The sequence below is a fragment of the Phallusia mammillata genome, chromosome 1 (assembly GCF_965637545.1).
Source record: "Phallusia mammillata chromosome 1, kaPhaMamm4.hap1.1, whole genome shotgun sequence".
Classification (NCBI taxonomy): Eukaryota; Metazoa; Chordata; class Ascidiacea; order Phlebobranchia; family Ascidiidae; genus Phallusia; species Phallusia mammillata.
Genome location: NC_137252.1, coordinates 18,269,087 through 18,285,837, shown reverse-complemented (window position 1 = coordinate 18,285,837; position 16,751 = coordinate 18,269,087). Strand labels below are relative to the sequence as shown.

At 47.7% G+C, this 16,751-nt stretch overlaps 88 non-coding genes across 88 annotated transcripts; all 88 read right to left on the bottom strand.

The window, feature by feature from the left end:
* Position 1: 1 nt before the first annotated feature.
* On the bottom strand, positions 2-120 carry LOC145209749 (5S ribosomal RNA). The gene has a single exon (XR_013855260.1). It is a non-coding gene; the product is annotated as a 5S ribosomal RNA (ribosomal RNA).
* Positions 121-186: 66 nt separating this feature from the next.
* LOC145210188 (5S ribosomal RNA) lies at positions 187-305 on the bottom strand. Its single transcript, XR_013855668.1, has one exon. It is a non-coding gene; the product is annotated as a 5S ribosomal RNA (ribosomal RNA).
* A 72-nt stretch (positions 306-377) lies between these two features.
* On the bottom strand, positions 378-496 carry LOC145211131 (5S ribosomal RNA). Its single transcript, XR_013856446.1, has one exon. It is a non-coding gene; the product is annotated as a 5S ribosomal RNA (ribosomal RNA).
* Positions 497-562: 66 nt separating this feature from the next.
* On the bottom strand, positions 563-681 carry LOC145209694 (5S ribosomal RNA). The gene has a single exon (XR_013855208.1). It is a non-coding gene; the product is annotated as a 5S ribosomal RNA (ribosomal RNA).
* A 72-nt stretch (positions 682-753) lies between these two features.
* LOC145209748 (5S ribosomal RNA) lies at positions 754-872 on the bottom strand. Its single transcript, XR_013855259.1, has one exon. It is a non-coding gene; the product is annotated as a 5S ribosomal RNA (ribosomal RNA).
* Positions 873-938: 66 nt separating this feature from the next.
* Positions 939-1,057, bottom strand: LOC145211306 (5S ribosomal RNA). The gene has a single exon (XR_013856611.1). It is a non-coding gene; the product is annotated as a 5S ribosomal RNA (ribosomal RNA).
* Positions 1,058-1,129: 72 nt separating this feature from the next.
* On the bottom strand, positions 1,130-1,248 carry LOC145211130 (5S ribosomal RNA). The gene has a single exon (XR_013856445.1). It is a non-coding gene; the product is annotated as a 5S ribosomal RNA (ribosomal RNA).
* Positions 1,249-1,320: 72 nt separating this feature from the next.
* LOC145211128 (5S ribosomal RNA) lies at positions 1,321-1,439 on the bottom strand. Its single transcript, XR_013856443.1, has one exon. It is a non-coding gene; the product is annotated as a 5S ribosomal RNA (ribosomal RNA).
* A 72-nt stretch (positions 1,440-1,511) lies between these two features.
* Positions 1,512-1,630, bottom strand: LOC145209747 (5S ribosomal RNA). Its single transcript, XR_013855258.1, has one exon. It is a non-coding gene; the product is annotated as a 5S ribosomal RNA (ribosomal RNA).
* A 66-nt stretch (positions 1,631-1,696) lies between these two features.
* Positions 1,697-1,815, bottom strand: LOC145210368 (5S ribosomal RNA). The gene has a single exon (XR_013855837.1). It is a non-coding gene; the product is annotated as a 5S ribosomal RNA (ribosomal RNA).
* Positions 1,816-1,887: 72 nt separating this feature from the next.
* Positions 1,888-2,006, bottom strand: LOC145209821 (5S ribosomal RNA). The gene has a single exon (XR_013855326.1). It is a non-coding gene; the product is annotated as a 5S ribosomal RNA (ribosomal RNA).
* A 75-nt stretch (positions 2,007-2,081) lies between these two features.
* LOC145209919 (5S ribosomal RNA) lies at positions 2,082-2,200 on the bottom strand. The gene has a single exon (XR_013855417.1). It is a non-coding gene; the product is annotated as a 5S ribosomal RNA (ribosomal RNA).
* Positions 2,201-2,275: 75 nt separating this feature from the next.
* LOC145211127 (5S ribosomal RNA) lies at positions 2,276-2,394 on the bottom strand. Its single transcript, XR_013856442.1, has one exon. It is a non-coding gene; the product is annotated as a 5S ribosomal RNA (ribosomal RNA).
* Positions 2,395-2,469: 75 nt separating this feature from the next.
* LOC145210462 (5S ribosomal RNA) lies at positions 2,470-2,588 on the bottom strand. Its single transcript, XR_013855925.1, has one exon. It is a non-coding gene; the product is annotated as a 5S ribosomal RNA (ribosomal RNA).
* Positions 2,589-2,663: 75 nt separating this feature from the next.
* Positions 2,664-2,782, bottom strand: LOC145210533 (5S ribosomal RNA). Its single transcript, XR_013855994.1, has one exon. It is a non-coding gene; the product is annotated as a 5S ribosomal RNA (ribosomal RNA).
* A 75-nt stretch (positions 2,783-2,857) lies between these two features.
* On the bottom strand, positions 2,858-2,976 carry LOC145210537 (5S ribosomal RNA). The gene has a single exon (XR_013855997.1). It is a non-coding gene; the product is annotated as a 5S ribosomal RNA (ribosomal RNA).
* Positions 2,977-3,042: 66 nt separating this feature from the next.
* Positions 3,043-3,161, bottom strand: LOC145210069 (5S ribosomal RNA). The gene has a single exon (XR_013855558.1). It is a non-coding gene; the product is annotated as a 5S ribosomal RNA (ribosomal RNA).
* Positions 3,162-3,233: 72 nt separating this feature from the next.
* On the bottom strand, positions 3,234-3,352 carry LOC145211126 (5S ribosomal RNA). Its single transcript, XR_013856441.1, has one exon. It is a non-coding gene; the product is annotated as a 5S ribosomal RNA (ribosomal RNA).
* Positions 3,353-3,424: 72 nt separating this feature from the next.
* On the bottom strand, positions 3,425-3,543 carry LOC145211125 (5S ribosomal RNA). Its single transcript, XR_013856440.1, has one exon. It is a non-coding gene; the product is annotated as a 5S ribosomal RNA (ribosomal RNA).
* A 72-nt stretch (positions 3,544-3,615) lies between these two features.
* LOC145210048 (5S ribosomal RNA) lies at positions 3,616-3,734 on the bottom strand. Its single transcript, XR_013855538.1, has one exon. It is a non-coding gene; the product is annotated as a 5S ribosomal RNA (ribosomal RNA).
* Positions 3,735-3,800: 66 nt separating this feature from the next.
* LOC145211294 (5S ribosomal RNA) lies at positions 3,801-3,919 on the bottom strand. Its single transcript, XR_013856600.1, has one exon. It is a non-coding gene; the product is annotated as a 5S ribosomal RNA (ribosomal RNA).
* Positions 3,920-3,994: 75 nt separating this feature from the next.
* LOC145210532 (5S ribosomal RNA) lies at positions 3,995-4,113 on the bottom strand. The gene has a single exon (XR_013855993.1). It is a non-coding gene; the product is annotated as a 5S ribosomal RNA (ribosomal RNA).
* A 75-nt stretch (positions 4,114-4,188) lies between these two features.
* On the bottom strand, positions 4,189-4,307 carry LOC145211124 (5S ribosomal RNA). Its single transcript, XR_013856439.1, has one exon. It is a non-coding gene; the product is annotated as a 5S ribosomal RNA (ribosomal RNA).
* Positions 4,308-4,382: 75 nt separating this feature from the next.
* On the bottom strand, positions 4,383-4,501 carry LOC145210002 (5S ribosomal RNA). Its single transcript, XR_013855495.1, has one exon. It is a non-coding gene; the product is annotated as a 5S ribosomal RNA (ribosomal RNA).
* Positions 4,502-4,576: 75 nt separating this feature from the next.
* On the bottom strand, positions 4,577-4,695 carry LOC145210470 (5S ribosomal RNA). The gene has a single exon (XR_013855933.1). It is a non-coding gene; the product is annotated as a 5S ribosomal RNA (ribosomal RNA).
* A 72-nt stretch (positions 4,696-4,767) lies between these two features.
* On the bottom strand, positions 4,768-4,886 carry LOC145211123 (5S ribosomal RNA). The gene has a single exon (XR_013856438.1). It is a non-coding gene; the product is annotated as a 5S ribosomal RNA (ribosomal RNA).
* Positions 4,887-4,952: 66 nt separating this feature from the next.
* LOC145211283 (5S ribosomal RNA) lies at positions 4,953-5,071 on the bottom strand. The gene has a single exon (XR_013856589.1). It is a non-coding gene; the product is annotated as a 5S ribosomal RNA (ribosomal RNA).
* A 72-nt stretch (positions 5,072-5,143) lies between these two features.
* LOC145211122 (5S ribosomal RNA) lies at positions 5,144-5,262 on the bottom strand. Its single transcript, XR_013856437.1, has one exon. It is a non-coding gene; the product is annotated as a 5S ribosomal RNA (ribosomal RNA).
* Positions 5,263-5,328: 66 nt separating this feature from the next.
* Positions 5,329-5,447, bottom strand: LOC145211271 (5S ribosomal RNA). The gene has a single exon (XR_013856577.1). It is a non-coding gene; the product is annotated as a 5S ribosomal RNA (ribosomal RNA).
* A 75-nt stretch (positions 5,448-5,522) lies between these two features.
* On the bottom strand, positions 5,523-5,641 carry LOC145210770 (5S ribosomal RNA). Its single transcript, XR_013856214.1, has one exon. It is a non-coding gene; the product is annotated as a 5S ribosomal RNA (ribosomal RNA).
* A 75-nt stretch (positions 5,642-5,716) lies between these two features.
* LOC145211121 (5S ribosomal RNA) lies at positions 5,717-5,835 on the bottom strand. Its single transcript, XR_013856436.1, has one exon. It is a non-coding gene; the product is annotated as a 5S ribosomal RNA (ribosomal RNA).
* A 75-nt stretch (positions 5,836-5,910) lies between these two features.
* Positions 5,911-6,029, bottom strand: LOC145210268 (5S ribosomal RNA). Its single transcript, XR_013855743.1, has one exon. It is a non-coding gene; the product is annotated as a 5S ribosomal RNA (ribosomal RNA).
* Positions 6,030-6,101: 72 nt separating this feature from the next.
* Positions 6,102-6,220, bottom strand: LOC145211120 (5S ribosomal RNA). The gene has a single exon (XR_013856435.1). It is a non-coding gene; the product is annotated as a 5S ribosomal RNA (ribosomal RNA).
* A 66-nt stretch (positions 6,221-6,286) lies between these two features.
* Positions 6,287-6,405, bottom strand: LOC145211259 (5S ribosomal RNA). The gene has a single exon (XR_013856566.1). It is a non-coding gene; the product is annotated as a 5S ribosomal RNA (ribosomal RNA).
* Positions 6,406-6,477: 72 nt separating this feature from the next.
* Positions 6,478-6,596, bottom strand: LOC145211119 (5S ribosomal RNA). Its single transcript, XR_013856434.1, has one exon. It is a non-coding gene; the product is annotated as a 5S ribosomal RNA (ribosomal RNA).
* Positions 6,597-6,668: 72 nt separating this feature from the next.
* Positions 6,669-6,786, bottom strand: LOC145210588 (5S ribosomal RNA). The gene has a single exon (XR_013856044.1). It is a non-coding gene; the product is annotated as a 5S ribosomal RNA (ribosomal RNA).
* A 66-nt stretch (positions 6,787-6,852) lies between these two features.
* On the bottom strand, positions 6,853-6,971 carry LOC145211247 (5S ribosomal RNA). Its single transcript, XR_013856555.1, has one exon. It is a non-coding gene; the product is annotated as a 5S ribosomal RNA (ribosomal RNA).
* A 75-nt stretch (positions 6,972-7,046) lies between these two features.
* LOC145210769 (5S ribosomal RNA) lies at positions 7,047-7,165 on the bottom strand. Its single transcript, XR_013856213.1, has one exon. It is a non-coding gene; the product is annotated as a 5S ribosomal RNA (ribosomal RNA).
* Positions 7,166-7,240: 75 nt separating this feature from the next.
* Positions 7,241-7,359, bottom strand: LOC145211117 (5S ribosomal RNA). The gene has a single exon (XR_013856432.1). It is a non-coding gene; the product is annotated as a 5S ribosomal RNA (ribosomal RNA).
* Positions 7,360-7,434: 75 nt separating this feature from the next.
* On the bottom strand, positions 7,435-7,553 carry LOC145211042 (5S ribosomal RNA). The gene has a single exon (XR_013856361.1). It is a non-coding gene; the product is annotated as a 5S ribosomal RNA (ribosomal RNA).
* Positions 7,554-7,619: 66 nt separating this feature from the next.
* On the bottom strand, positions 7,620-7,738 carry LOC145209905 (5S ribosomal RNA). The gene has a single exon (XR_013855405.1). It is a non-coding gene; the product is annotated as a 5S ribosomal RNA (ribosomal RNA).
* Positions 7,739-7,810: 72 nt separating this feature from the next.
* LOC145210411 (5S ribosomal RNA) lies at positions 7,811-7,929 on the bottom strand. Its single transcript, XR_013855877.1, has one exon. It is a non-coding gene; the product is annotated as a 5S ribosomal RNA (ribosomal RNA).
* Positions 7,930-7,995: 66 nt separating this feature from the next.
* Positions 7,996-8,114, bottom strand: LOC145211236 (5S ribosomal RNA). The gene has a single exon (XR_013856544.1). It is a non-coding gene; the product is annotated as a 5S ribosomal RNA (ribosomal RNA).
* A 75-nt stretch (positions 8,115-8,189) lies between these two features.
* Positions 8,190-8,308, bottom strand: LOC145211116 (5S ribosomal RNA). Its single transcript, XR_013856431.1, has one exon. It is a non-coding gene; the product is annotated as a 5S ribosomal RNA (ribosomal RNA).
* Positions 8,309-8,383: 75 nt separating this feature from the next.
* On the bottom strand, positions 8,384-8,502 carry LOC145211115 (5S ribosomal RNA). The gene has a single exon (XR_013856430.1). It is a non-coding gene; the product is annotated as a 5S ribosomal RNA (ribosomal RNA).
* A 75-nt stretch (positions 8,503-8,577) lies between these two features.
* On the bottom strand, positions 8,578-8,696 carry LOC145211114 (5S ribosomal RNA). The gene has a single exon (XR_013856429.1). It is a non-coding gene; the product is annotated as a 5S ribosomal RNA (ribosomal RNA).
* Positions 8,697-8,762: 66 nt separating this feature from the next.
* On the bottom strand, positions 8,763-8,881 carry LOC145211224 (5S ribosomal RNA). Its single transcript, XR_013856533.1, has one exon. It is a non-coding gene; the product is annotated as a 5S ribosomal RNA (ribosomal RNA).
* Positions 8,882-8,953: 72 nt separating this feature from the next.
* On the bottom strand, positions 8,954-9,072 carry LOC145210409 (5S ribosomal RNA). Its single transcript, XR_013855876.1, has one exon. It is a non-coding gene; the product is annotated as a 5S ribosomal RNA (ribosomal RNA).
* Positions 9,073-9,138: 66 nt separating this feature from the next.
* On the bottom strand, positions 9,139-9,257 carry LOC145211212 (5S ribosomal RNA). Its single transcript, XR_013856522.1, has one exon. It is a non-coding gene; the product is annotated as a 5S ribosomal RNA (ribosomal RNA).
* Positions 9,258-9,332: 75 nt separating this feature from the next.
* Positions 9,333-9,451, bottom strand: LOC145211113 (5S ribosomal RNA). Its single transcript, XR_013856428.1, has one exon. It is a non-coding gene; the product is annotated as a 5S ribosomal RNA (ribosomal RNA).
* A 75-nt stretch (positions 9,452-9,526) lies between these two features.
* On the bottom strand, positions 9,527-9,645 carry LOC145211112 (5S ribosomal RNA). Its single transcript, XR_013856427.1, has one exon. It is a non-coding gene; the product is annotated as a 5S ribosomal RNA (ribosomal RNA).
* A 75-nt stretch (positions 9,646-9,720) lies between these two features.
* Positions 9,721-9,839, bottom strand: LOC145211111 (5S ribosomal RNA). Its single transcript, XR_013856426.1, has one exon. It is a non-coding gene; the product is annotated as a 5S ribosomal RNA (ribosomal RNA).
* Positions 9,840-9,905: 66 nt separating this feature from the next.
* Positions 9,906-10,024, bottom strand: LOC145211200 (5S ribosomal RNA). The gene has a single exon (XR_013856511.1). It is a non-coding gene; the product is annotated as a 5S ribosomal RNA (ribosomal RNA).
* A 72-nt stretch (positions 10,025-10,096) lies between these two features.
* LOC145211110 (5S ribosomal RNA) lies at positions 10,097-10,215 on the bottom strand. Its single transcript, XR_013856425.1, has one exon. It is a non-coding gene; the product is annotated as a 5S ribosomal RNA (ribosomal RNA).
* Positions 10,216-10,281: 66 nt separating this feature from the next.
* LOC145211188 (5S ribosomal RNA) lies at positions 10,282-10,400 on the bottom strand. The gene has a single exon (XR_013856500.1). It is a non-coding gene; the product is annotated as a 5S ribosomal RNA (ribosomal RNA).
* A 75-nt stretch (positions 10,401-10,475) lies between these two features.
* LOC145211109 (5S ribosomal RNA) lies at positions 10,476-10,594 on the bottom strand. Its single transcript, XR_013856424.1, has one exon. It is a non-coding gene; the product is annotated as a 5S ribosomal RNA (ribosomal RNA).
* Positions 10,595-10,669: 75 nt separating this feature from the next.
* Positions 10,670-10,788, bottom strand: LOC145211108 (5S ribosomal RNA). The gene has a single exon (XR_013856423.1). It is a non-coding gene; the product is annotated as a 5S ribosomal RNA (ribosomal RNA).
* A 75-nt stretch (positions 10,789-10,863) lies between these two features.
* LOC145211106 (5S ribosomal RNA) lies at positions 10,864-10,982 on the bottom strand. The gene has a single exon (XR_013856421.1). It is a non-coding gene; the product is annotated as a 5S ribosomal RNA (ribosomal RNA).
* A 66-nt stretch (positions 10,983-11,048) lies between these two features.
* LOC145211176 (5S ribosomal RNA) lies at positions 11,049-11,167 on the bottom strand. Its single transcript, XR_013856489.1, has one exon. It is a non-coding gene; the product is annotated as a 5S ribosomal RNA (ribosomal RNA).
* Positions 11,168-11,239: 72 nt separating this feature from the next.
* LOC145210954 (5S ribosomal RNA) lies at positions 11,240-11,358 on the bottom strand. The gene has a single exon (XR_013856278.1). It is a non-coding gene; the product is annotated as a 5S ribosomal RNA (ribosomal RNA).
* A 71-nt stretch (positions 11,359-11,429) lies between these two features.
* Positions 11,430-11,548, bottom strand: LOC145211105 (5S ribosomal RNA). Its single transcript, XR_013856420.1, has one exon. It is a non-coding gene; the product is annotated as a 5S ribosomal RNA (ribosomal RNA).
* Positions 11,549-11,620: 72 nt separating this feature from the next.
* Positions 11,621-11,739, bottom strand: LOC145211104 (5S ribosomal RNA). Its single transcript, XR_013856419.1, has one exon. It is a non-coding gene; the product is annotated as a 5S ribosomal RNA (ribosomal RNA).
* Positions 11,740-11,805: 66 nt separating this feature from the next.
* On the bottom strand, positions 11,806-11,924 carry LOC145211164 (5S ribosomal RNA). The gene has a single exon (XR_013856478.1). It is a non-coding gene; the product is annotated as a 5S ribosomal RNA (ribosomal RNA).
* A 75-nt stretch (positions 11,925-11,999) lies between these two features.
* Positions 12,000-12,118, bottom strand: LOC145210186 (5S ribosomal RNA). The gene has a single exon (XR_013855666.1). It is a non-coding gene; the product is annotated as a 5S ribosomal RNA (ribosomal RNA).
* Positions 12,119-12,193: 75 nt separating this feature from the next.
* LOC145210477 (5S ribosomal RNA) lies at positions 12,194-12,312 on the bottom strand. Its single transcript, XR_013855939.1, has one exon. It is a non-coding gene; the product is annotated as a 5S ribosomal RNA (ribosomal RNA).
* Positions 12,313-12,387: 75 nt separating this feature from the next.
* On the bottom strand, positions 12,388-12,506 carry LOC145211103 (5S ribosomal RNA). The gene has a single exon (XR_013856418.1). It is a non-coding gene; the product is annotated as a 5S ribosomal RNA (ribosomal RNA).
* Positions 12,507-12,581: 75 nt separating this feature from the next.
* Positions 12,582-12,700, bottom strand: LOC145211102 (5S ribosomal RNA). The gene has a single exon (XR_013856417.1). It is a non-coding gene; the product is annotated as a 5S ribosomal RNA (ribosomal RNA).
* Positions 12,701-12,775: 75 nt separating this feature from the next.
* LOC145211101 (5S ribosomal RNA) lies at positions 12,776-12,894 on the bottom strand. Its single transcript, XR_013856416.1, has one exon. It is a non-coding gene; the product is annotated as a 5S ribosomal RNA (ribosomal RNA).
* Positions 12,895-12,966: 72 nt separating this feature from the next.
* LOC145211100 (5S ribosomal RNA) lies at positions 12,967-13,085 on the bottom strand. The gene has a single exon (XR_013856415.1). It is a non-coding gene; the product is annotated as a 5S ribosomal RNA (ribosomal RNA).
* A 75-nt stretch (positions 13,086-13,160) lies between these two features.
* LOC145210531 (5S ribosomal RNA) lies at positions 13,161-13,279 on the bottom strand. Its single transcript, XR_013855992.1, has one exon. It is a non-coding gene; the product is annotated as a 5S ribosomal RNA (ribosomal RNA).
* Positions 13,280-13,354: 75 nt separating this feature from the next.
* LOC145210029 (5S ribosomal RNA) lies at positions 13,355-13,473 on the bottom strand. The gene has a single exon (XR_013855520.1). It is a non-coding gene; the product is annotated as a 5S ribosomal RNA (ribosomal RNA).
* Positions 13,474-13,548: 75 nt separating this feature from the next.
* On the bottom strand, positions 13,549-13,667 carry LOC145211099 (5S ribosomal RNA). The gene has a single exon (XR_013856414.1). It is a non-coding gene; the product is annotated as a 5S ribosomal RNA (ribosomal RNA).
* Positions 13,668-13,742: 75 nt separating this feature from the next.
* LOC145209719 (5S ribosomal RNA) lies at positions 13,743-13,861 on the bottom strand. The gene has a single exon (XR_013855231.1). It is a non-coding gene; the product is annotated as a 5S ribosomal RNA (ribosomal RNA).
* A 75-nt stretch (positions 13,862-13,936) lies between these two features.
* Positions 13,937-14,055, bottom strand: LOC145211098 (5S ribosomal RNA). The gene has a single exon (XR_013856413.1). It is a non-coding gene; the product is annotated as a 5S ribosomal RNA (ribosomal RNA).
* A 75-nt stretch (positions 14,056-14,130) lies between these two features.
* LOC145211097 (5S ribosomal RNA) lies at positions 14,131-14,249 on the bottom strand. The gene has a single exon (XR_013856412.1). It is a non-coding gene; the product is annotated as a 5S ribosomal RNA (ribosomal RNA).
* Positions 14,250-14,321: 72 nt separating this feature from the next.
* On the bottom strand, positions 14,322-14,440 carry LOC145211095 (5S ribosomal RNA). Its single transcript, XR_013856410.1, has one exon. It is a non-coding gene; the product is annotated as a 5S ribosomal RNA (ribosomal RNA).
* Positions 14,441-14,512: 72 nt separating this feature from the next.
* LOC145211094 (5S ribosomal RNA) lies at positions 14,513-14,631 on the bottom strand. The gene has a single exon (XR_013856409.1). It is a non-coding gene; the product is annotated as a 5S ribosomal RNA (ribosomal RNA).
* Positions 14,632-14,697: 66 nt separating this feature from the next.
* On the bottom strand, positions 14,698-14,816 carry LOC145209693 (5S ribosomal RNA). The gene has a single exon (XR_013855207.1). It is a non-coding gene; the product is annotated as a 5S ribosomal RNA (ribosomal RNA).
* A 75-nt stretch (positions 14,817-14,891) lies between these two features.
* LOC145209918 (5S ribosomal RNA) lies at positions 14,892-15,010 on the bottom strand. The gene has a single exon (XR_013855416.1). It is a non-coding gene; the product is annotated as a 5S ribosomal RNA (ribosomal RNA).
* A 75-nt stretch (positions 15,011-15,085) lies between these two features.
* On the bottom strand, positions 15,086-15,204 carry LOC145209958 (5S ribosomal RNA). The gene has a single exon (XR_013855454.1). It is a non-coding gene; the product is annotated as a 5S ribosomal RNA (ribosomal RNA).
* Positions 15,205-15,279: 75 nt separating this feature from the next.
* On the bottom strand, positions 15,280-15,398 carry LOC145211093 (5S ribosomal RNA). Its single transcript, XR_013856408.1, has one exon. It is a non-coding gene; the product is annotated as a 5S ribosomal RNA (ribosomal RNA).
* Positions 15,399-15,473: 75 nt separating this feature from the next.
* On the bottom strand, positions 15,474-15,592 carry LOC145211091 (5S ribosomal RNA). Its single transcript, XR_013856407.1, has one exon. It is a non-coding gene; the product is annotated as a 5S ribosomal RNA (ribosomal RNA).
* A 75-nt stretch (positions 15,593-15,667) lies between these two features.
* Positions 15,668-15,786, bottom strand: LOC145211090 (5S ribosomal RNA). The gene has a single exon (XR_013856406.1). It is a non-coding gene; the product is annotated as a 5S ribosomal RNA (ribosomal RNA).
* A 72-nt stretch (positions 15,787-15,858) lies between these two features.
* On the bottom strand, positions 15,859-15,977 carry LOC145211089 (5S ribosomal RNA). Its single transcript, XR_013856405.1, has one exon. It is a non-coding gene; the product is annotated as a 5S ribosomal RNA (ribosomal RNA).
* A 72-nt stretch (positions 15,978-16,049) lies between these two features.
* LOC145211088 (5S ribosomal RNA) lies at positions 16,050-16,168 on the bottom strand. Its single transcript, XR_013856404.1, has one exon. It is a non-coding gene; the product is annotated as a 5S ribosomal RNA (ribosomal RNA).
* Positions 16,169-16,234: 66 nt separating this feature from the next.
* LOC145210286 (5S ribosomal RNA) lies at positions 16,235-16,353 on the bottom strand. Its single transcript, XR_013855760.1, has one exon. It is a non-coding gene; the product is annotated as a 5S ribosomal RNA (ribosomal RNA).
* Positions 16,354-16,428: 75 nt separating this feature from the next.
* Positions 16,429-16,547, bottom strand: LOC145210158 (5S ribosomal RNA). The gene has a single exon (XR_013855640.1). It is a non-coding gene; the product is annotated as a 5S ribosomal RNA (ribosomal RNA).
* A 75-nt stretch (positions 16,548-16,622) lies between these two features.
* Positions 16,623-16,741, bottom strand: LOC145211087 (5S ribosomal RNA). The gene has a single exon (XR_013856403.1). It is a non-coding gene; the product is annotated as a 5S ribosomal RNA (ribosomal RNA).
* Positions 16,742-16,751: the final 10 nt, after the last annotated feature.

The window sequence follows — 16,751 nt, the reverse complement described above, 5'->3', positions numbered from 1 at the left end:
GTGACTACAACACTTGGTATTCCTAGGCGGTCACCCATCCAAGTACTGACCAAGCCCGAGGTTGCTTAACTTCCGAGATCGAACGAGATCGGGTGCTTTCAACCAGGTGTGGTCGTAGTCCACAACCTCTCTGCAAATTCAAACTTTGATCGAAGCGACCTCGGTTTCTCATGCACTAAAAAAACGAGACTACAACACTTGGTATTCCTAGGCGGTCACCCATCCAAGTACTGACCAAGCCCGAGGTTGCATAACTTCCGAGATCGAACGAGATCGGGTGCTTTCAACCTGGTGTGGTCGTAGTCCACAACGTCAATGCAAATTCAAACTTTGATCGATACGCCCTCGGATTGTGGAGCACTAAAAAAACAAAAAAGTGACTACAACACTTGGTATTCCTAGGCGGTCACCCATCCAAGTACTGACCAAGCCCGAGGTTGCTTAACTTCCGAGATCGAACGAGATCGGGTGCTTTCAACCTGGTGTGGTCGTAGTCCACAACCTCCTTGCAAATTCAAACTTTGAGCGATACGACCTCGGTTTCTCATGCACTAAAAAAACGAGACTACAACACTTGGTATTCCTAGGCGGTCACCCATCCGAGTACTGACCAAGCCCGAGGTTGCTTAACTTCCGAGATCGAACGAGATCGGGTGCTTTCAACCTGGTGTGGTCGTAGTCCACAACGTCAATGCAAATTCAAACTTTGAGCGATACGACCTCGGATTGTGGAGCACTAAAAAAACAAAAAAGTGACTACAACACTTGGTATTCCTAGGCGGTCACCCATCCAAGTACTGACCAAGCCCGAGGTTGCTTAACTTCCGAGATCGAACGAGATCGGGTGCTTTCAACCAGGTGTGGTCGTAGTCCACAACCTCTCTGCAAATTCAAACTTTGATCGAAGCGACCTCGGTTTCTCATGCACTAAAAAAACGAGACTACAACACTTGGTATTCCTAGGCGGTCACCCATCCAAGTACTGACCAAGCCCGAGGTTGCTTAACTTCCGAGATCGAACGAGATCGGGTGCTTTCAACCTGGTGTGGTCGTAGTCCACAACGTCAATGCAAATTCAAACTTTGAGCGATACGACCTCGGATTGTGGAGCACTAAAAAAACAAAAAAGTGACTACAACACTTGGTATTCCTAGGCGGTCACCCATCCAAGTACTGACCAAGCCCGAGGTTGCTTAACTTCCGAGATCGAACGAGATCGGGTGCTTTCAACCTGGTGTGGTCGTAGTCCACAACGTCAATGCAAATTCAAACTTTGAGCGATACGACCTCGGATTCTGGAGCACTAAAAAAACAAAAAAGTGACTACAACACTTGGTATTCCTAGGCGGTCACCCATCCAAGTACTGACCAAGCCCGAGGTTGCTTAACTTCCGAGATCGAACGAGATCGGGTGCTTTCAACCTGGTGTGGTCGTAGTCCACAACGTCAATGCAAATTCAAACTTTGAGCGATACGACCTCGGATTGTGGAGCACTAAAAAAACAAAAAAGTGACTACAACACTTGGTATTCCTAGGCGGTCACCCATCCAAGTACTGACCAAGCCCGAGGTTGCTTAACTTCCGAGATCGAACGAGATCGGGTGCTTTCAACCAGGTGTGGTCGTAGTCCACAACCTCTCTGCAAATTCAAACTTTGATCGAAGCGACCTCGGTTTCTCATGCACTAAAAAAACGAGACTACAACAGTTGGTATTCCTAGGCGGTCACCCATCCAAGTACTGACCAAGCCCGAGGTTGCTTAACTTCCGAGATCGAACGAGATCGGGTGCTTTCAACCTGGTGTGGTCGTAGTCCACAACGTCAATGCAAATTCAAACTTTGAGCGATACGACCTCGGATTGTGGAGCACTAAAAAAACAAAAAAGTGACTACAACACTTGGTATTCCTAGGCGGTCACCCATCCAAGTACTGACCAAGCCCGAGGTTGCTTAACTTCCGAGATCGAACGAGATCGGGTGCTTTCAACCTGGTGTGGTCGTAATCCACAACGTCAATACAAATTCAAACTTTGAGCGATACGACCTCGGATTGTGGAGCACTAAAAACAAAACAAAAAAGCGACTACAACACTTGGTATTCCTAGGCGGTCACCCATCCAAGTACTGACCAAGCCCGAGGCTGCTTAACTTCCGAGATCGAACGAGATCGGGTGCTTTCAACCTGGTGTGGTCGTAGTCCACAACGTCAATGCAAATTCAAACTTTGAGCGATACGCCCTCGGATTGTGAAGCACTAAAAACAAAACAAAAAAGTGACTACAACACTTGGTATTCCTAGGCGGTCACCCATCCAAGTACTGACCAAGCCCGAGGTTGCTTAACTTCCGAGATCGAACGAGATCGGGTGCTTTCAACCTGGTGTGGTCGTAGTCCAGAACGTCTCTGCAAATTCAAACTTTGGGCGATACGACCTCGGATTCTGAAACACTAAAAACAAAACAAAAAAGTGACTACAACACTTGGTATTCCTAGGCGGTCACCCATCCAATTACTGACCAAGCCCGAGGTTGCTTAACTTCCGAGATCGAACGAGATCGGGTACTTTCAACCTGGTGTGGTCGTAGTCCACAACGTCAATGCTTATTCAAAGTTTGAGCGATACGACCTCGGATTGTGGAGCACTAAAAACAAAACAAAAAAGCGACTACAACACTTGGTATTCCTAGGCGGTCACCCATCCAAGTACTGACCAAGCCCGAGGCTGCTTAACTTCCGAGATCGAACGAGATCGGGTGCTTTCAACCTGCTGTGGTCGTAGTCCACAACGTCAATGCAAATTCAAACTTTGAGCGATACGCCCTCGGATTGTGAAGCACTAAAAACAAAACAAAAAAGTGACTACAACACTTGGTATTCCTAGGCGGTCACCCATCCAAGTACTGACCAAGCCCGAGCTTGCTTAACTTCAGAGATCGAACGAGATCGGGTGCTTTCAACCTGGTGTGGTCGTAGTCCACAACGTCAATGCAAATTCAAACTTTGATCGAAGCGACCTCGGTTTCTCATGCACTAAAAAAACGAGACTACAACACTTGGTATTCCTAGGCGGTCACCCATCCAAGAACTGACCAAGCCCGAGGTTGCTTAACTTCCGAGATCGAACGAGATCGGGTGCTTTCAACCTGGTGTGGTCGTAGTCCACAACGTCAATGCAAATTCAAACTTTGATCGATACGACCTCGGATTGTGGAGCACTAAAAAAACAAAAAAGTGACTACAACACTTGGTATTCCTAGGCGGTCACCCATCCAAGTACTGACCAAGCCCGAGGTTGCTTAACTTCCGAGATCGAACGAGATCGGGTGCTTTCAACCTGGTGTGGTCGTAGTCCACAACGTCCCTCCAAATTCAAACTTTGATCGATACGACCTCGGATTCTGGAGCACTGAAAAAACAAAAAAGTGACTACAACACTTGGTATTCCTAGGCGGTCACCCATCCAAGTACTGACCAAGCCCGAGGTTGCTTAACTTCCGAGATCGAACGAGATCGGGTGCTTTCAACCTGGTGTGGTCGTAGTCCACAACGTCCCTCCAAATTCAAACTTTGAGCGATACGACCTCGGATTGTGGAGCACTAAAAAAACAAAAAAGTTACTACAACACTTGGTATTCCTAGGCGGTCACCCATCCAAGTACTGACCAAGCCCGAGGTTGCTTAACTTCCGAGATCGAACGAGATCGGGTGCTTTCAACCTGGTGTGGTCGTAGTCCACAACCTCCTTGCAAATTCAAACTTTGATCGAAGCGACCTCGGTTTCTCATGCACTAAAAAAACGAGACTACAACACTTGGTATTCCTAGGCGGTCACCCATCCAAGTACTGACCAAGCCCGAGGTTGCTTAACTTCCGAGATCGAACGAGATCGGGTGCTTTCAACCTGGTGTGGTCGTAGTCCACAACGTCAATGCAAATTCAAACTTTGAGCGATACGACCTCGGATTGTGGAGCACTAAAAACAAAACAAAAAAGCGACTACAACACTTGGTATTCCTAGGCGGTCACCCATCCAAGTACTGACCAAGCCCGAGGCTGCTTAACTTCCGAGATCGAACGAGATCGGGTGCTTTCAACCTGCTGTGGTCGTAGTCCACAACGTCAATGCAAATTCAAACTTTGAGCGATACGCCCTCGGATTGTGAAGCACTAAAAACAAAACAAAAAAGTGACTACAACACTTGGTATTCCTAGGCGGTCACCCATCCAAGTACTGACCAAGCCCGAGGTTGCTTAACTTCCGAGATCGAACGAGATCGGGTGCTTTCAACCTGGTGTGGTCGTAGTCCACAACGTCTCTGCAAATTCAAACTTTGGGCGATACGACCTCGGATTGTGGAGCACTAAAAAGAAAACAAAAAAGCGACTACAACACTTGGTATTCCTAGGCGGTCACCCATCCAAGTACTGACCAAGCCCGAGGTTGCTTAACTTCCGAGATCGAACGAGATCGGGTACTTTCAACCTGGTGTGGTCGTAGTCCACAACGTCAATGCTTATTCAAAGTTTGAGCGATACGACCTCGGATTCTGGAGCACTAAAAACAAAACAAAAAAGTGACCACAACACTTGGTATTCCTAGGCGGTCACCCATCCAAGTACTGACCAAGCCCGAGGTTACTTAACTTCCGAGATCGAACGAGATCAGGTGCTTTCAACCTGGTGTGGTCGTAGTCCACAACGTCAATGCAAATTCAAACTTTGAGCGATACGACCTCGGATTGTGGAGCACTAAAAAAACAAAAAAGTGACTACAACACTTGGTATTCCTAGGCGGTCACCCATCCAAGTACTGACCAAGCCCGAGGTTGCTTAACTTCCGAGATCGAACGAGATCGGGTGCTTTCAACCTGGTGTGGTCGTAGTCCACAACCTCTCTGCAAATTCAAACTTTGATCGAAGCGACCTCGGTTTCTCATGCACTAAAAAAACGAGACTACAACACTTGGTATTCCTAGGCGGTCACCCATCCAAGTACTGACCAAGCCCGAGGTTGCTTAACTTCCGAGATCGAACGAGATCGGGTGCTTTCAACCTGGTGTGGTCGTAGTCCACAACGTCAATACAAATTCAAACTTTGAGCGATACGACCTCGGATTGTGGAGCACTAAAAAAACAAAAAAGTGACTACAACACTTGGTATTCCTAGGCGGTCACCCATCCAAGTACTGACCAAGCCCGAGGTTGCTTAACTTCCGAGATCGAACGAGATCGGGTGCTTTCAACCTGGTGTGGTCGTAGTCCACAACCTCCTTGCAAATTCAAACTTTGATCGAAGCGACCTCGGTTTCTCATGCACTAAAAAAACGAGACTACAACACTTGGTATTCCTAGGCGGTCACCCATCCAAGTACTGACCAAGCCCGAGGTTGCTTAACTTCCGAGATCGAACGAGATCGGGTGCTTTCAACCTGGTGTGGTCGTAGTCCACAACGTCAATGCAAATTCAAACTTTGAGCGATACGACCTCGGATTGTGGAGCACAAAAAACAAAACAAAAAAGCGACTACAACACTTGGTATTCCTAGGCGGTCACCCATCCAAGTACTGACCAACCCCGAGGCTGCTTAACTTCCGAGATCGAACGAGATCGGGTGCTTTCAACCTGCTGTGGTCGTAGTCCACAACGTCAATGCAAATTGAAACTTTGAGCGATACGCCCTCGGATTGTGAAGCACTAAAAACAAAACAAAAAAGTGACTACAACACTTGGTATTCCTAGGCGGTCACCCATCCAAGTACTGACCAAGCCCGAGGTTGCTTAACTTCCGAGATCGAACGAGATCGGGTGCTTTCAACCTGGTGTGGTCGTAGTCCACAACGTCTCTGCAAATTCAAACTTTGGGCGATACGACCTCGGATTGTGGAGCACTAAAAACAAAACAAAAAAGTGACTACAACACTTGGTATTCCTAGGCGGTCACCCATCCAAGTACTGACCAAGCCCGAGGTTACTTAACTTCCGAGATCGAACGAGATCAGGTGCTTTCAACCTGGTGTGGTCGTAGTCCACAACGTCAATGCAAATTCAAACTTTGAGCGATACGACCTCGGATTGTGGAGCACTAAAAAAACAAAAAAGTGACTACAACACTTGGTATTCCTAGGCGGTCACCCATCCAAGTACTGACCAAGCCCGAGGTTGCTTAACTTCCGAGATCGAACGAGATCGGGTGCTTTCAACCTGGTGTGGTCGTAGTCCACAACCTCTCTGCAAATTCAAACTTTGATCGAAGCGACCTCGGTTTCTCATGCACTAAAAAAACGAGACTACAACACTTGGTATTCCTAGGCGGTCACCCATCCAAGTACTGACCAAGCCCGAGGTTGCTTAACTTCCGAGATCGAACGAGATCGGGTGCTTTCAACCTGGTGTGGTCGTAGTCCACAACGTCAATACAAATTCAAACTTTGAGCGATACGACCTCGGATTGTGGAGCACTAAAAAAACAAAAAAGTGACTACAACACTTGGTATTCCTAGGCGGTCACCCATCCAAGTACTGACCAAGCCCGAGGTTGCTTAACTTCCGAGATCGAACGAGATCGGGTGCTTTCAACCTGGTGTGGTCGTAGTCCACAACGTCAATGCAAATTCAAACTTTGAGCGATACGACCTCGGATTGTGGAGCACTAAAAAAACAAAAAAGTGACTACACACTTGGTATTCCTAGGCGGTCACCCATCCAAGTACTGACCAAGCCCGAGGTTGCTTAACTTCCGAGATCGAACGAGATCGGGTGCTTTCAACCTGGTGTGGTCGTAGTCCACAACCTCCTTGCAAATTCAAACTTTGATCGAAGCGACCTCGGTTTCTCATGCACTAAAAAAACGAGACTACAACACTTGGTATTCCTAGGCGGTCACCCATCCAAGTACTGACCAAGCCCGAGGTTGCTTAACTTCCGAGATCGAACGAGATCGGGTGCTTTCAACCTGGTGTGGTCGTAGTCCACAACGTCAATGCAAATTCAAACTTTGAGCGATACGACCTCGGATTGTGGAGCACAAAAAACAAAACAAAAAAGCGACTACAACACTTGGTATTCCTAGGCGGTCACCCATCCAAGTACTGACCAACCCCGAGGCTGCTTAACTTCCGAGATCGAACGAGATCGGGTGCTTTCAACCTGCTGTGGTCGTAGTCCACAACGTCAATGCAAATTGAAACTTTGAGCGATACGCCCTCGGATTGTGAAGCACTAAAAACAAAACAAAAAAGTGACTACAACACTTGGTATTCCTAGGCGGTCACCCATCCAAGTACTGACCAAGCCCGAGGTTGCTTAACTTCCGAGATCGAACGAGATCGGGTGCTTTCAACCTGGTGTGGTCGTAGTCCACAACGTCTCTGCAAATTCAAACTTTGGGCGATACGACCTCGGATTGTGGAGCACTAAAAACAAAACAAAAAAGTGACTACAACACTTGGTATTCCCAGGCGGTCACCCATCCAAGTACTGACCAAGCCCGAGGTTGCTTAACTTCCGAGATCGAACGAGATCGGGTGCTTTCAACCTGGTGTGGTCGTAGTCCACAACTTCTCTGCAAATTCAAACTTTGATCGATGCGACCTCGGTTTCTCATGCACTGAAAAAACGAGACTACAACACTTGGTATTCCTAGGCGGTCACCCATCCAAGTACTGACCAAGCCCGAGGTTGCTTAACTTCCGAGATCGAACGAGATCGGGTGCTTTCAACCTGGTGCGGTCGTAGTCCACAACGTCAATGCAAATTCAAACTTTGAGCGATACGACCTCGGATTGTGGAGCACTAAAAAAACAAAAAAGTGACTACAACACTTGGTATTCCTAGGCGGTCACCCATCCAAGTACTGACCAAGCCGGAGGTTGCTTAACTTCCGAGATCGAACGAGATCGGGTGCTTTCAACCTGGTGTGGTCGTAGTCCACAACCTCCTTGCAAATTCAAACTTTGATCGAAGCGTCCTCGGTTTCTCATGCACTAAAAAAACGAGACTACAACACTTGGTATTCCTAGGCGGTCACCCATCCAAGTACTGACCAAGCCCGAGGTTGCTTAACTTCCGAGATCGAACGAGATCGGGTGCTTTCAACCTGGTGTGGTCGTAGTCCACAACGTCAATGCAAATTGAAACTTTGAGCGATACGCCCTCGGATTGTGAAGCACTAAAAACAAAACAAAAAAGTGACTACAACACTTGGTATTCCTAGGCGGTCACCCATCCAAGTACTGACCAAGCCCGAGGTTGCTTAACTTCCGAGATCGAACGAGATCGGGTGCTTTCAACCTGGTGTGGTCGTAGTCCACAACGTCCCTCCAAATTCAAACTTTGAGCGATACGCCCTCGGATTGTGAAGCACTAAAAACAAAACAAAAAAGTGACTACAACACTTGGTATTCCTAGGCGGTCACCCATCCAAGTACTGACCAAGCCCGAGGTTGCTTAACTTCCGAGATCGAACGAGATCGGGTGCTTTCAACCTGGTGTGGTCGTAGTCCACAATGTCTCTGCAAATTCAAACCTTGGGCGATACGACCTCGGATTGTGGAGCACTAAAAACAAAACAAAAAAGTGACTACAACACTTGGTATTCCTAGGCGGTCACCCATCCAAGTACTGACCAAGCCCGAGGTTGCTTAACTTCCGAGATCGAACGAGATCGGGTGCTTTCAACCTGGTGTGGTCGTAGTCCACAACTTCTCTGCAAATTCAAACTTTGATCGATGCGACCTCGGTTTCTCATGCACTGAAAAAACGAGACTACAACACTTGGTATTCCTAGGCGGTCACCCATCCAAGTACTGACCAAGCCCGAGGTTGCTTAACTTCCGAGATCGAACGAGATCGGGTGCTTTCAACCTGGTGTGGTCGTAGTCCACAACGTCAATGCAAATTCAAACTTTGAGCGATACGACCTCGGATTGTGGAGCACTAAAAAAACAAAAAAGTGACTACAACACTTGGTATTCCTAGGCGGTCACCCATCCAAGTACTGACCAAGCCGGAGGTTGCTTAACTTCCGAGATCGAACGAGATCGGGTGCTTTCAACCTGGTGTGGTCGTAGTCCACAACCTCCTTGCAAATTCAAACTTTGATCGAAGCGTCCTCGGTTTCTCATGCACTAAAAAAACGAGACTACAACACTTGGTATTCCTAGGCGGTCACCCATCCAAGTACTGACCAAGCCCGAGGTTGCTTAACTTCCGAGATCGAACGAGATCGGGTGCTTTCAACCTGGTGTGGTCGTAGTCCACAACGTCAATGCAAATTGAAACTTTGAGCGATACGCCCTCGGATTGTGAAGCACTAAAAACAAAACAAAAAAGTGACTACAACACTTGGTATTCCTAGGCGGTCACCCATCCAAGTACTGACCAAGCCCGAGGTTGCTTAACTTCCGAGATCGAACGAGATCGGGTGCTTTCAACCTGGTGTGGTCGTAGTCCACAACGTCCCTCCAAATTCAAACTTTGAGCGATACGCCCTCGGATTGTGAAGCACTAAAAACAAAACAAAAAAGTGACTACAACACTTGGTATTCCTAGGCGGTCACCCATCCAAGTACTGACCAAGCCCGAGGTTGCTTAACTTCCGAGATCGAACGAGATCGGGTGCTTTCAACCTGGTGTGGTCGTAGTCCACAATGTCTCTGCAAATTCAAACCTTGGGCGATACGACCTCGGATTGTGGAGCACTAAAAACAAAACAAAAAAGTGACTACAACACTTGGTATTCCTAGGCGGTCACCCATCCAAGTACTGACCAAGCCCGAGGTTGCTTAACTTCCGAGATCGAACGAGATCGGGTGCTTTCAACCTGGTGTGGTCGTAGTCCACAACTTCTCTGCAAATTCAAACTTTGATCGATGCGACCTCGGTTTCTCATGCACTGAAAAAACGAGACTACAACACTTGGTATTCCTAGGCGGTCACCCATCCAAGTACTGACCAAGCCCGAGGTTGCTTAACTTCCGAGATCGAACGAGATCGGGTGCTTTCAACCTGGTGTGGTCGTAGTCCACAACGTCAATGCAAATTCAAACTTTGAGCGATACGACCTCGGATTGTGGAGCACTAAAAAAACAAAAAAGTGACTACAACACTTGGTATTCCTAGGCGGTCACCCATCCAAGTACTGACCAAGCCCGAGGTTGCTTAACTTCCGAGATCGAACGAGATCGGGTGCTTTCAACCTGGTGTGGTCGTAGTCCACAACCTCCTTGCAAATTCAAACTTTGATCGAAGCGTCCTCGGTTTCTCATGCACTAAAAAAACGAGACTACAACACTTGGTATTCCTAGGCGGTCACCCATCCAAGTACTGACCAAGCCCGAGGTTGCTTAACTTCCGAGATCGAACGAGATCGGGTGCTTTCAACCTGGTGTGGTCGTAGTCCACAACGTCAATGCAAATTGAAACTTTGAGCGATACGCCCTCGGATTGTGAAGCACTAAAAACAAAACAAAAAAGTGACTACAACACTTGGTATTCCTAGGCGGTCACCCATCCAAGTACTGACCAAGCCCGAGGTTGCTTAACTTCCGAGATCGAACGAGATCGGGTGCTTTCAACCTGGTGTGGTCGTAGTCCACAACGTCCCTCCAAATTCAAACTTTGAGCGATACGCCCTCGGATTGTGAAGCACTAAAAACAAAACAAAAAAGTGACTACAACACTTGGTATTCCTAGGCGGTCACCCATCCAAGTACTGACCAAGCCCGAGGTTGCTTAACTTCCGAGATCGAACGAGATCGGGTGCTTTCAACCTGGTGTGGTCGTAGTCCACAATGTCTCTGCAAATTCAAACCTTGGGCGATACGACCTCGGATTGTGGAGCACTAAAAACAAAACAAAAAAGTGACTACAACACTTGGTATTCCTAGGCGGTCACCCATCCAAGTACTGACCAAGCCCGAGGTTGCTTAACTTCCGAGATCGAACGAGATCGGGTGCTTTCAACCTGGTGTGGTCGTAGTCCACAACGTCAATGCAAATTCAAACTTTGATCGAAGCGACCTCGGTTTCTCATGCACTAAAAAAACGAGACTACAACACTTGGTATTCCTAGGCGGTCACCCATCCAAGTACTGACCAAGCCCGAGGTTGCTTAACTTCCGAGATCGAACGAGATCGGGTGCTTTCAACCTGGTGTGGTCGTAGTCCACAACGTCAATGCAAATTCAAACTTTGAGCGATACGACCTCGGATTGTGGAGCACTAAAAAAACAAAAAAGGGACTACAACACTTGGTATTCCTAGGCGGTCACCCATCCAAGTACTGACCAAGCCCGAGGTTGCTTAACTTCCGAGATCGAACGAGATCGGGTGCTTTCAACCTGGTGTGGTCGTAGTCCACAACGTCAATGCAAATCAAAGTTTGATCGATACGACCTCGGATTCTGGAGCACTGAAAAAACAAAAAAGTGACTACAACACTTGGTATTCCTAGGCGGTCACCCATCCAAGTACTGACCAAGCCCGAGGTTGCTTAACTTCCGAGATCGAACGAGATCGGGTGCTTTCAACCTGGTGTGGTCGTAGTCCACAACGTCAATGCAAATTCAAACTTTGAGCGATACGACCTCGGATTGTGGAGCACTAAAAAAACAAAAAAGTGACTACAACACTTGGTATTCCTAGGCGGTCACCCATCCAAGTACTGACCAAGCCCGAGGTTGCTTAACTTCCGAGATCGAACGAGATCGGGTGCTTTCAACCTGGTGTGGTCGTAGTCCACAACCTCCCTCCAAATTCAAACTTTGATCGAAGCGACCTCGGTTTCTCATGCACTAAAAAAACGAGACTACAACACTTGGTATTCCTAGGCGGTCACCCATCCAAGTACTGACCAAGCCCGAGGTTGCTTAACTTCCGAGATCGAACGAGATCGGGTGCTTTCAACCTGGTGTGGTCGTAGTCTACAACGTCAATGCAAATTCAAACTTTGAGCGATACGACCTCGGATTGTGGAGCACTAAAAACAAAACAAAAAAGTGACTACAACACTTGGTATTCCTAGGCGGTCACCCATCCAAGTACTGACCAAGCCCGAGGCTGCTTAACTTCCGAGATCGAACGAGATCGGGTGCTTTCAACCTGGTGTGGTCGTAGTTCACAACGTCAATGCAAATTCAAACTTTGAGCGATACGACCTCGGATTGTGGAGCACTAAAAACAAAACAAAAAAGCAACTACAACACTTGGTATTCCTAGGCGGTCACCCATCCAAGTACTGACCAAGCCCGAGGTTGCTTAATTTCCGAGATCGAACGAGATCGGGTGCTTTCAACCTGGTGTGGTCGTAGTCCACAATGTCTCTGCAAATTCAAACTTTGGGCGATACGACCTCGGATTGTGGAGCACTAAAAACAAAACAAAAAAGTGACTACAACACTTGGTATTCCTAGGCGGTCACCCATCCAAGTACTGACCAAGCCCGAGGTTGCTTAACTTCCGAGATCGAACGAGATCGGGTGCTTTCAACCTGGTGTGGTCGTAGTCCACAACGTCCCTCCAAATTCAAACTTTGAGCGATACGACCTCGGATTGTGAAGCACTTAAAACAAAACAAAAAAGTGACTACAACACTTGGTATTCCTAGGCGGTCACCCATCCAAGTACTGACCAAGCCCGAGGTTGCTTAACTTCCGAGATCGAACGAGATCGGGTGCTTTCAACCTGGTGTGGTCGTAGTCCAAAATGTCTCTGCAAATTCAAACCTTGGGCGATACGACCTCGGATTGTGGAGCACTAAAAACAAAACAAAAAAGTGACTACAACACTTGGTATTCCTAGGCGGTCACCCATCCAAGTACTGACCAAGCCCGAGGTTGCTTAACTTCCGAGATCGAACGAGATCGGGTGCTTTCAACCTGGTGTGGTCGTAGTCCACAACGTCAATGCAAATTCAAACTTTGAGCGATACGACCTCGGATTGTGGAGCACTGAAAAAACAAAAAAGTGACTACAACACTTGGTATTCCTAGGCGGTCACCCATCCAAGTACTGACCAAGCCCGAGGTTGCTTAACTTCCGAGATCGAACGAGATCGGGTGCTTTCAACCTGGTGTGGTCGTAGTCCACAACGTCAATGCAAATTCAAACTTTGAGCGATACGACCTCGGATTGTGGAGCACTAAAAACAAAACAAAAAAGCGACTACAACACTTGGTATTCCTAGGCGGTCACCCATCCAAGTACTGACCAAGCCCGAGGCTGCTTAACTTCCGAGATCGAACGAGATCGGGTGCTTTCAACCTGCTGTGGTCGTAGTCCACAACGTCAATGCAAATTCAAAGTTTGATCGATTCGCCCTCGGATTGTGAAGCACTAAAAACAAAACAAAAAAGTGACTACAGCACTTGGTATTCCTAGGCGGTCACCCATCCAAGTACTGACCAAGCCCGAGGTTGCTTAACTTCCGAGATCGAACGAGATCGGGTGCTTTCAACCTGGTGTGGTCGTAGTCCAGAACGTCCCTCCAAATTCAAACTTTGAGCGATACGCCCTCGGATTGTGAAGCACTAAAAACAAAACAAAAAAGTGACTACAACACTTGGTATTCCTAGGCGGTCACCCATCCAAGTACTGACCAAGCCCGAGGTTGCTTAACTTCCGAGATCGAACGAGATCGGGTGCTTTCAACCTGGTGTGGTCGTAGTCCACAATGTCTCTGCAAATTCAAACTTTGGGCGATACGACCTCGGATTGTGGAGCACTAAAAACAAAACAAAAAAGTGACTACAACACTTGGTATTCCTAGGCGGTCACCCACCCAAGTACTGACCAAGCCCGAGGTTGCTTAACTTCCGAGATCGAACGAGATCGGGTGCTTTCAACCTGGTGTGGTCGTAGTCCAGAACGTCCCTCCAAATTCAAACTTTGAGCGATACGCCCTCGGATTGTGGAGCACTAAAAACAAAACAAAAAAGTGACTACAACACTTGGTATTCCTAGGCGGTCACCCATCCAAGTACTGACCAAGCCCGAGGTTGCTTAACTTCCGAGATCGAACGAGATCGGGTGCTTTCAACCTGGTGTGGTCGTAGTCCAAAATGTCTCTGCAAATTCAAACCTTGGGCGATACGACCTCGGATTGTGGAGCACTAAAAACAAAACAAAAAAGTGACTACAACACTTGGTATTCCTAGGCGGTCACCCATCCAAGTACTGACCAAGCCCGAGGTTGCTTAACTTCCGAGATCGAACGAGATCGGGTGCTTTCAACCTGGTGTGGTCGTAGTCCACAACGTCAATGCAAATTCAAACTTTGAGCGATACGACCTCGGATTGTGGAGCACTGAAAAAACAAAAAAGTGACTACAACACTTGGTATTCCTAGGCGGTCACCCATCCAAGTACTGACCAAGCCCGAGGTTGCTTAACTTCCGAGATCGAACGAGATCGGGTGCTTTCAACCTGGTGTGGTCGTAGTCCACAACGTCAATGCAAATTCAAACTTTGAGCGATACGACCTCGGATTGTGGAGCACTAAAAAAACAAAAAAGTGACTACAACACTTGGTATTCCTAGGCGGTCACCCATCCAAGTACTGACCAAGCCCGAGGTTGCTTAACTTCCGAGATCGAACGAGATCGGGTGCTTTCAACCTGGTGTGGTCGTAGTCCACAACCTCCTTGCAAATTCAAACTTTGAGCGATACGACCTCGGTTTCTCATGCACTAAAAAAACGAGACTACAACACTTGGTATTCCTAGGCGGTCACCCATCCGAGTACTGACCAAGCCCGAGGTTGCTTAACTTCCGAGATCGAACGAGATCGGGTGCTTTCAACCTGGTGTGGTCGTAGTCCACAACTTCAATGCAAATTCAAACTTTGAGCGATACGACCTCGGATTGTGGAGCACTAAAAACAAAACAAAAATGCGACTACAACACTTGGTATTCCTAGGCGGTCACCCATCCAAGTACTGACCAAGCCCGAGGCTGCTTAACTTCCGAGATCGAACGAGATCGGGTGCTTTCAACCTGGTGTGGTCGTAGTCCACAATGTTTCTGCAAATTCAAACCTTGAGCGATACGACCTCGGATTGTGGAGCACTAAAAACAAAACAAAAAAGTGACTACAATACTTGGTATTCCTAGGCGGTCACCCATCCAAGTACTGACCAAGCCCGAGGTTGCTTAACTTCCGAGATCGAACGAGATCGGGTGCTTTCAACCTGGTGTGGTCGTAGTCCACAATGTCTCTGCAAATTCAAACTTTGGGCGATACGACCTCGGATTGTGGAGCACTAAAAACAAAACAAAAAAGTGACTACAACACTTGGTATTCCTAGGCGGTCACCCATCCAAGTACTGACCAAGCCCGAGGTTGCTTAACTTCCGAGATCGAACGAGATCGGGTGCTTTCAACCTGGTGTGGTCGTAGTCCAGAACGTCCCTCCAAATTCAAACTTTGAGCGATACGCCCTCGGATTGTGAAGCACTAAAAACAAAACAAAAAAGTGACTACAACACTTGGTATTCCTAGGCGGTCACCCATCCAAGTACTGACCAAGCCCGAGGTTGCTTAACTTCCGAGATCGAACGAGATCGGGTGCTTTCAACCTGGTGTGGTCGTAGTCCAAAATGTCTCTGCAAATTCAAACCTTGGGCGATACGACCTCGGATTGTGGAGCACTAAAAACAAAACAAAAAACTGACTACAACACTTGGTATTCCTAGGCGGTCACCCATCCAAGTACTGACCAAGCCCGAGGTTGCTTAACTTCCGAGATCGAACGAGATCGGGTGCTTTCAACCTGGTGTGGTCGTAGTCCACAACGTCAATGCAAATTCAAACTTTGAGCGATACGACCTCGGATTGTGGAGCACTGAAAAAACAAAAAAGTGACTACAACACTTGGTATTCCTAGGCGGTCACCCATCCAAGTACTGACCAAGCCCGAGGTTGCTTAACTTCCGAGATCGAACGAGATCGGGTGCTTTCAACCTGGTGTGGTCGTAGTCCACAACGTCAATGCAAATTCAAACTTTGAGCGATACGACCTCGGATTGTGGAGCACTGAAAAAACAAAAAAGTGACTACAACACTTGGTATTCCTAGGCGGTCACCCATCCAAGTACTGACCAAGCCCGAGGTTGCTTAACTTCCGAGATCGAACGAGATCGGGTGCTTTCAACCTGGTGTGGTCGTAGTCCACAACCTCCTTGCAAATTCAAACTTTGAGCGATACGACCTCGGTTTCTCATGCACTAAAAAAACGAGACTACAACACTTGTTATTCCTAGTCGGTCACCCATCCGAGTACTGACCAAGCCCGAGGTTGCTTAACTTCCGAGATCGAACGAGATCGGGTGCTTTCAACCTGGTGTGGTCGTAGTCCACAACGTCAATGCAAATTCAAACTTTGAGCGATACGACCTCGGATTGTGGAGCACTAAAAACAAAACAAAAAAGCGACCACAACACTTGGTATTCCTAGGCGGTCACCCATCCAAGTACTGACCAAGCCCGAGGCTGCTTAACTTCCGAGATCGAACGAGATCGGGTGCTTTCAACCTGGTGTGGTCGTAGTCCACAACGTCAATGCAAATTCAAACTTTGAGCGATACGACCTCGGATTGTGGAGCACTAAAAACAAAACAAAAAAGTGACTACAACACTTGGTATTCCTAGGCGGTCACCCATCCAAGTACTGACCAAGCCCGAGGTTGCTTAACTTCCGAGATCGAACGAGATCGGGTGCTTTCAACCTGGTGTGGTCGTAGTCCACAACGTCA